Source organism: Pan paniscus, chromosome 5 (assembly GCF_029289425.2).
Source record: "Pan paniscus chromosome 5, NHGRI_mPanPan1-v2.0_pri, whole genome shotgun sequence".
NCBI classification, from domain to species: Eukaryota; Metazoa; Chordata; class Mammalia; order Primates; family Hominidae; genus Pan; species Pan paniscus.
In genome coordinates this window covers 142850989-142860726 of record NC_073254.2, presented here as the reverse complement: position 1 = coordinate 142860726, position 9738 = coordinate 142850989, and the positions used below count along the sequence as shown (strand labels likewise).

General features: G+C 39.1%; 1 pseudogene; it reads left to right on the top strand.

Moving 5' to 3' along the window:
- Window positions 1–5148: 5148 nt before the first annotated feature.
- Window positions 5149–5660, top strand: LOC100985627 (ATP synthase subunit g, mitochondrial-like; annotated as a pseudogene).
- Window positions 5661–9738: the final 4078 nt, after the last annotated feature.

Here is a 9738-nt window from a genome sequence, read left to right as displayed (position 1 = left end):
AGCCTGGGGGACAGAGCAAGACTCATCTCTAAATAAATAAATAAAATGTCTATTTTGTCAAAAGCCTTATGCTTAGTAAAGAAAGCCATACTCAAAAGGTAACATTCTATTTAGTCTATCTATGTATTTATCTGATTCCATTTACGTGACATTCTCAAATCGTATTAAATATTTTTAAGGGATAAAACTATAGTTACAGAAAATACAGTGAGAACACATGGACACAGGGAGGGGAACAACACACACTGGGGTCTGTGGAGGGGGCAGCAGGGGAGAGAGAGCATCAGGATAAATAGCTAATGCATGCTGGGCTTAATACCTAGGTGACTGGTTGATAGGTGCAGCAAACCACCATGGCACACGTTTACCTGTGTAAGAAGCCTGCACATCCTGCACATGTATCCTGTAACTTAAAATAAAATAAATTATTTAAAATATTTAATTTTCTTTAAACTGTAGTTACAGAAAATAAATTAGCTTGCCAGAGGTTATGGATAAAGTGAGGGTGTGATGTTATAGGGATACCATGAAGGTATTTGAGGGGTGATGAAACTTCTTTATATTCGGATTGTGGTGTGATTATATGCATCTGTCTATATATATGTTAAAATTCATAGAACTGTACACCAAAGAAGCCTATTTTTAAAGTAAAGTTACAGGCTGGGCAGTGGCTCATGCCGGTAATCCCAGCACTTTGGGAGGCAGAGGTGGGTGCATCACTTGAGTTCAAGAGTTCCAGACCAACCAGGGCAACATAGTGAGACTTAGTTTCTACAAAAAATAAACAAGAAATTAGCAAGGTACAGTGGTGCATGCCTGTAGTCCCAGCTACTTTGGAGGCTGAGGTGGGAGGATCGCTTGAGCCCAGGGAGGTTGAGGCTGCAATGAGCCATGATCACACACTGCACTCTAGCCTGGGTGACAGAGCAAGAGTCTGTCTCTAAATAAATAAATAAATAATTAAATAGATAAATAGATAAGAAAAGAAGAGAGAGGCCGGGGGCAGTGCCTCACATCTGTAATCCCAGCACTTTGGGAGGCCGAGGCAAGTCGATCACCTGAGGTCAGGAGTTCAAGACCAGCCTGGCCAACACAGTGAAACCCCATCTCTACTAAAAATACAAAAAAATTAGCCGGGCATGGAGGTGCATGTCTGTAGTCCCAGCTACTCAGGAGGCTGAGGCAGGAGAATCGCTTGAACCCGGAAGGCAGAGGTTGCAGTGAGCTGCGATCAAGCCACTGCCCTCCGGTCTGAATGACAGAGCAAGACTCTGTCTCAAAAAAAAAAAAAAAAGAAAAGGAGAGAGAGAACCATGAATTAGCCCATTGTAGATGAAAGGCATTAGAATAGATACAAGCAACTAGTGGGAGATACAATGGGATGAAGTATTGGCATCAGGTTCAATACTCTCATAAGTAGAATAGACACTGTTGTGACGGTAATGTGCCAGAGCTGCCTGGTTTCCTTCTCTGCAGTCAAGGTTTCTTCCTCCCTTCCTCACTTTGCCCTGGAAGCAGATATTCAGACAACCCAAGTTCCTTCCTCTCTTTATGAACTGCACATTCAAAAAGATCTGGCACCTGACCTGCTCCTGTTAGGAGAAAGATGAGAAACATTACTGGTAGAGATCTTAATGGGAAGATCAAGGCCTGAGTGGAGGAACACAAGGTATGTTTGGCCAGTGCGAGTATTTCAGCAAGACTGGCAAATGCATGAGAGCAGTGGGGAATTAAAACTTCCTAGCATTTTAGGAGGCCAAGGCGGGCGGATCACGAGGTCAGGAGATCGAGACCATCCTGGCTAACACGGTGAAACCCCGTCTCTACTAAAAATACAAAAAATTAGCCGGGCGTGGTGGCGGGCGCCTGTAGTCCCAGCTACTCGGCAGGCTGAGGCAGGAGAATGGCGTGAACCCGGGAGGTGGAGCTTGCAGTGAGCCGAGATTGTGCTGCTGCACTCCAGCCTGGGCGACAGAGTGAGACTCCGTCTCAAAGAAAAAAAAAATGTTGGGATTAAACTACAGAAGGCAGTGAATGAGGATTGAAGAGTGTGTATCCAGTTTGGTAAGTACTGGGGAGCTATGAAATGTTCTTAGATGTGCTTCAGGAATATTAGGCTATGATTTATAGGATGGAATCGAATGGAGAGGTAGGAGAGAGAGATCAAGAAAGAGAATGCAAACAACCAACACTGGTAGCCATCAGAGTTCATGGCTGTGGCCATGCTGATGGAAAAGGGGAATGCAGACAAGTAGCAATTTGTGAATAAAAGTTAAGGAAAAGAGAGAGGAGCTTGAGCAATCAAAGATGTCACTTGCAATATGCAAGAAATAATGTTTTAGGGGAATTTCTGACAAATGTTAGGGAAAACCACTCTTTTTTAACAAGTCCCAAAGTAATGCATCTATGCATCAGGAACAAGAGTTTCAGGACCCCCACAAACAGATAGTACTATGAAGAGTTTTGTAACAATATTCCTTTATTTTCCACTCAAGATAACATTAAGCAATAACTAGAATCACGCACACTGTTCCTCAGCCCTCTGCTGGTGTAGCCTCTCTCCTGGACCTCTTTTAAAGGTAGAGCATCAGGGAAACAGCCATCCCTAACCCACAACTATCCATAATCAAGTTATTTCCTCTGCTTCTCCTCCCTGCTAGATTGCCTCATGTACACCCAACGTGACTGACACTGATGACACCCAGTTGTACTTTTCCATTCTCATTTGAAGCACTGAGTGGCAGACATCTTCTATTTTCTAATAAAGACAAATTAGCAAACAAGATGCAGAGCTAGTTGGAAGGGCTGAAGAATGCCTCATCCTTTCTTTCCCACCACCCCCACCCCCAATATTGAAGCTTATGGAATAACCCCAGCTTTGCTGTACATGTTTCCTTAAAAACAGTTTCTCAAGCCCATTCATTCTCAAATGAAGGAAGAATTTAGCAAATTTTTCCAAGGCTTTTCTCCCAGCCTGCTTCATAGGACTGTCCTAAGGCACAAAGCATAGCAGGTGCTTGACATTTCTGTATCAATCATAATCATAGTTGTTTTTACAGGCTTTTTATTTTTTTGCTGCATCTCCATGTCTTATCTCAGTAAAGCAACGTTATGCTAATTTTACAGATGGAAAAGCTGGTATTGAGATTGGTTTTAAGCTTAGTCATAAAAGGAGTAAATGGCAGAGTCTGGACTCAAACATTCAGATTCCTCATCTTTTCTTCCCCTAATATAACTAGGGCTCTCTTGTTCTTTTTATGTGTAGAGACTTCTGATCTGTTTATTTGAAATGAGGTTAAGGACCAAGACTTTTAACCTAGCATCAAAGAATTAGCTCAGCTTCGCTATCACTCTATTCCCTCCTTAGCCCAGCAGGTGGGCTATTAATTGTGTCCTTCATTTAAATGAGGATATTCTGGGCTGTGCTTTGCATTTGCAAAGTGCATGGGTAAACTGTAAATGAGAAGTACCCTTCACAAAGAGATAGCCAGTGCGATCTCTGCACAATCCAGCAACATTCTGGAAGATTTATTGATCCCTTGGGTTTCATTTTCTAATTCTCTTTAGCTTCTAGGAATTTTAAAAATATAATCTATAGGTTATATTTTTTTCTTTTTCTGAGCCACTCTCTGCCATATTATTGATAAATAAATTATTTCCTGAGGAAAGACTATAAGAAATTTTCTGAAGATGATTATTTTCACTCAAGAATTTTTAGGATAGGGATTATGGAAGAGACAGGAGGACTTATCCTGAACTCTAATTATGATATTTAAAATGTTCCATCTTGCCATATAAATATATTATGCTAACATAATGTTTTTATATGTATACTTTGGCTACTAGATGTATATATCGAAAATTGTGAAAATGTTTCTCTTAGCGTTGTGAGCATAATGATCTGAATGCATGCATAAGTGCCTTTAATGCAAACAGATACACTCATCTGTAGAAATCTAATCTAGAGGAGTAGATGTAATTTACTATCAGATGCTTTTATTAACTTGATGGCTTGAAGTATTTCGTTGTCTATCCAGCAGGCCAGGGCATCTGGAGTAGCCAACTGTGCATGTTCAAAATCTGTTAATGCCGGTCATACATGAGTCCTGACAAAGCACCTGCAAGAGCCAAATCCAGTGGTGCATCCTCACCACTACACCCATTTATGTTACCCATGTCTGAAGGAAACCCCTTGCAAAGGGATTTGCCAAAATATGGTCATAGACGACCACTTTTGGGGAGTGGTTCTGTGGTGCTCAGTCAGAATGGAAAGCATGACCCCCACCCAAATACTAAATGACTTCTTTCCTCCCAAAGCTTTCCTATCTCCAGTCCAAACAACATAATATCGAGGTTGAGCATCCCTAATCTGAAAATCCAAAATCCAAAATGCTCCAAAATCTAAAGCTTGTTGAGGACTGACATGATATAACAAGTGAAAAATTCCACTTCCACACTTGACTTCACGTGATAGGTTGCGGTCAAAATGCAGTCAAAACTTTGTTTCATGGACAAAATTATTTAAAATATTCTACAAAATTACCTTCAAGCTATGTGTATAAGGTGTATATGAAACATAAATGAATTTCATGTTTAGACTTTGGGTCTCATTCCTAAAATATCTCACTACATACATGTAAATATTCTGAAATCCAAAATAATCCAAAATCTCAAACACTTTTGGTCCCATGCATTTTGGATAATGTATTACATTACATATATGTGTGTGTGTGTATATATATATAATGTGTTTTATATATATTTTATGTATAATATATAATATATGTATAAAATATACATACATGATATATAATGTTACATATATTTATACATATGTCATATTATATATAATATATAGTATATACATATATATTATATGTGTGTGTAATGTTGTCATTCCACAATAAAGCATATAGGTCTGGAAAGGATAATAAGTGTTATCTATTGGCAGTTCTGTGTGAAAGAGTTTATCAGCTCCTGTTCAGCTGATGGCAGCTCACTGCAGAAGTTACTTACAGGTGGACTATCTCTATCCAAAATGCTTGGGACCAGTTTTTCAGATTTCGGATTTTCTCTAAACACAAAATTTCCTTATGTTTTAATTACATGAAACAAAGTTTTGACTGCCTTTTGACTGTGAGCCATCACATGAGGTCAAGTGTAGAATTTTCCACTTGTGGCGTTCAGGGCGACGGACTTTCCATCCCAGAACCATTGGCCCAATTTGTCCATAACTTTGTGGAAAAGACCCTGGTGCTGGTGAACGCTGCTGTGACTTACTCAAAGCCTTGATTGGCCACATTTTGGTACTACGCCAAGTTTGAGGTGGTTCCTCCCACCCCTGCTGAGATCCCTAGAGCTATTCAGAGTCTGAAAAAAATAGTCAATAGTGCTCAGACTGGTAGCTTCAAACAACTCACAGTTAAGGAAGCTGTGCTGAATGGTTTGGTGGCCACTGAGGTGTTATGTGGTTTTATGTCGGAGAGATCATAGGCAAGCGTGGCATCATTGGCTATGATGTTTGAAGACCAGTCTTTAACATCTGATTATATTTGATTTATTATTTGAATGTTGTTGGACCATGTGTGATCAGACTGCTATCTGAATTAAATAAGATTTGTCAAAATTCAAAAAAAAAAAATTTCCACTTGTGGCATCATGTCAGTAACCAAAAAGTTCTGGATTTTGGAGAATTTGGGATTTTGAATTTTTGGAGTAGGGATGTTCAAATGGATATATGCATATCCATTGTTATGGAATGAAAATATAACACACACTTGTGTATGTATGTATATATATAACATTTTGTCCCTAAAGTGTTATTTCAATTTGTAGAAGTAAACTGGAAGAATAGATACCATCAGCATCTTTCCAGGGTCATTCCGAGAACCTTCCAATTGTAATAAATTATGTAAAATAAAACAAAAATAAAACCTCTTGCCATGTTGTCATGGAGGCCTCCCCTAAATGTGTATGCCACAAAAGAAGCAGTGTCAGCAGCAAGGAGGAGGATCCCAGAGAAAATAGAAGAAGGGGATGCCTAAGCACCATACATCATGTTGCTTGTACAATACAAAAAGAAAAACAATTAAGCAGATTTTCCAAAGTAGAAAATAATTGGTCTTTATATAGAGTTGACAATTTATATAGAGTAATTTATATAGAGTTGACAACTTCAGAAAAAGATAGGGCTGATTTTCCAAGTCACCCTAATAGATTGTACCTTTTCTTATTTAATAGACATTTTTACTGAAGCTTAACATATATCAAGGACCCAAATCCTAAGTCAATGTATTTACACAAAATGACCACACTTGGGAAATGAGCACTGAGACGGAGAAACAGAATGCACTGTTCCAGCACCTCAAAAGGCCCCTCATGCTCTTTTCCAGTAAGTAATGACCCTTCCAGATGTAACTGGTATAACCATCCTTCCTTCTAATACCACAGAATAGTTTTACTAATGTATTCCTAAGTAGAAACAACTCTGCCATTTTGTAATAGTCATATTATTACCATCTGGTATTAAATCAAAGACACAGTAATTAGAGACACTTGGTTTCCTTAAGGTATTCTTCAGGGCATGTGCTTTTATGAAAGCCCATCATCTTGAATTATCAAGAACTGAAAGTGCCAGTTTTAAAAAGATGACTTTTTATCACAAAGTCCTAAACCAGAAGAGTAATGATGTTGAAAGAAGCCACTGTCAGGTGAGCAAGAGCATTACTACTGCAGCATAAAATACAGCCTGGCTCCAGCCATAAATTCATACTGAACTTCTTTTATGAGCAACACTTTATTATTTTATTATTATCAAGAAGAAATACAACTTTGCCTTTAACCACATTCAAATCTTCTGGGGGGAAAATATTAAATATATAAATGTGTGAGAAATGAACTTCAGCACTGTAATACATTATGAATATATTTGAGGCATAAAATCTATGATAAATGGATAGAACCAGTACTAGTACATTTCATATTTAAAGAGTGGCTGCTAATACGTCATTCTGGCTGAGCAATTTATAGATTGGGTAGCTATTTTCCTGGCTCTTTATCCCAACAATTCATCAATTTTTATGTTTTTTAAAAGTTGGATGATAAGTTTATCAGACTTTGATTTTCCTACTGCCAATTTTTTTTTCAGGGCAGAAATGGGGAGAAACAAACTGACTTATAAACCTTCACTATTCCTTGGTAGTTTTTTTCCTCAACCATAGACTCTGATAAATACAGTATGAGAAGAAGGGGAAGAGAAATGTTATTGCATGAATCTATTAAGCTATTGGGTAGATATAGTACTTTACTCATAGTTGGTCAACTAATAAGGCACATATAGTCCTACTTTCTATGAACTTACAGTTCAAAATTAAATTATATCAACCTTATATTACATTGTAAACACAGAGACAGTCACCTTTATATTTTCTGTAGGAAGGGAAGAAAGCAACCATATGAAAAGTCCTGAATATTACAAAAGCTTTTATTATTGAATGTACTCTCACCTGCATTCACATACGGCCCTGTCTGGTGTTCTGGTGATTAAGCCACAGCACTTCTAACAAAGTAATGAAACAACCTTGTAGAAGCCTAGCTCGTGAAAATGGAGAAAGTAGTCAACACCTCTATTTGATTCTATCTCAACTTCCTAATCCTATTTCAGGCTGATACTGTGTTTGTTGGAGAAATTTGTGAATTTCACAAATTTCTCCAACTTGTGAGAAACAGTTTCCCTCTCTTTAAAAGTTTTCACTCAAATAAGGAAAACAAAAATTATGTCTTCAAATTATTTATTTGATTTGGTACAGGAACAAGGTAAATAGATAAGAATAAACAGAAAAAGATGATCATAAGCATAATCAATGAGAATAGTTGCTAATTCTTAAAAAGATCTAGATGTCAACATTCTAATATATTGTACCTCAGAAAAATAAGGAGAAAGGAAGGCTTTTTTTTTTAATGTAAGCAAATAGCTTATCTGAAAGACTTGTGCAGAGAGGACTCACACATAGAGGGAACCAGCAGGATGAAAATGGAGTTCCATAAGAGCGACAGTCCATGCTGAGGTAGCAGCAGAGCCTGATTGAGCTTGTATAGGCAGTTTTTTCCTTGATCTAGGCAAGGGTGAGTTCTGAGGGTACAAAGACACTGTTGAAAGCAGTAGTTTTCTGATATAGTTTGGATTTGTGTCCCCACCAAAACCTTATGTTAAACCATAATCCCCAGTGCTGGGGGTGGAGACTGGTGGGAGGTGACTGGATCATGAGAGTGGATTTCTTGAGTGCTTTAGCACCATTCCCTTGGTACTGTCCTCATGAGAGTGAGTTCTCACAAGATCTGGTTGTTTAAAAGTGTGTGGCACCACCCCCACCACCTTGCTCCTGCTGTGGCCATGTGAAGTGCCTGCTCCCCGCTCACCTTCCACCATGATTGTAAGTTTCCTGAAGCATCCCCAGAGGTCAAGCAGATGCCAGCATTATGTCTCCTGTACAGCCTGCAGAACCATGAGCCAATTAAACCTCTTTTCATTATAAATTACCCAGTTTCAGGTATTTCTTTAGAGAGATGCAAGAGTGGACTAATACATTCTCAAAGTGTTGCACCCAGACCAGCAACATCAGCATCACCTGGGAACTTGTTAGAAATGTAAATTCCCAGGCTGCATTCAAGACCTACTGAATCAGAAACACTGGAGGGGAGGCCTGGTGACCTGTGTTTCAAACCCCTCTCCCCACCCCAGGGATTCTGATGAATGCTGAACTTTGAGAACCGCTGGTCTCAAGGAGAGGTCAGTAGACTTTTTCTCTAAAAGGCCAGAGAAGAAAAGTTTTAGATGTTGCACTTCATACATTATCTGTCACAACCAAACTCTGCTGGGTAGTGCAAAAGAAGTCATAGATAATATGTTAACAAATGGGCATGGTGATGTTCCAATAAAATTTTGTTTACAAAAACAGGTCAGAGACTAGATTTGGCCCGTGGGCCATTGCTGATCCCTGATACAGAAAACAAATGGGTGGGAGGAAGAAGAGGCAGCAGGTTTGCTCACTACTTCTCCTTCCTCACCTTTTCACTTTCATTGGTCCTGACACCTACTGATGAGCCCAGATGGTATCAACGTACCTCCCAATGTACATGCACTTTTATGCTTCCACTTGAGAATTGTGCACAGAGTACTCAAGCCATTTACTAATTAAGAATAAGGCACAGAAAGGAAAATAGAGAGAGATGAACCTAAATCCTCCCATCAGTTCCCAGAATTCCAGAGCTCCTCTGAAAAAAAGTAGACTTCAGACTGAAATATCAACACCATAACCATCGTTTATCCAAGTTTCATGTGTATCATTTTTCTAAAAGAAATGTTCTCTGTGATTCTGTTTGGCCTCAAGGAACAAGGGGGTAAAAAGGAGCTTGACAGCTCTTCCTTCACTAAAAAAAAACAAGCAAACAAAACAATAACAACAATAAAAACCTATAAGACTAAGCACAAGGAAGCCAAGGAAGTTCGAGACCACAAACTTCGCTGAATGTCCTGCTGGAACATTCAACAAGCCTCAGGTGGAAAGTATTACCTTACATCCAAACAGAAGCTCTCAAATTCCAACATAGATCAGAATTACCTGGACAGGTTCTTAGATCACTGGGCCCCACCCCCAGAGTAGACGAGGGTGCAGTCTGAGAATTGCATGTCCAACAAGTCCCCAGGTGATGCCGATGATGCTAGTCCAGGAACCACAC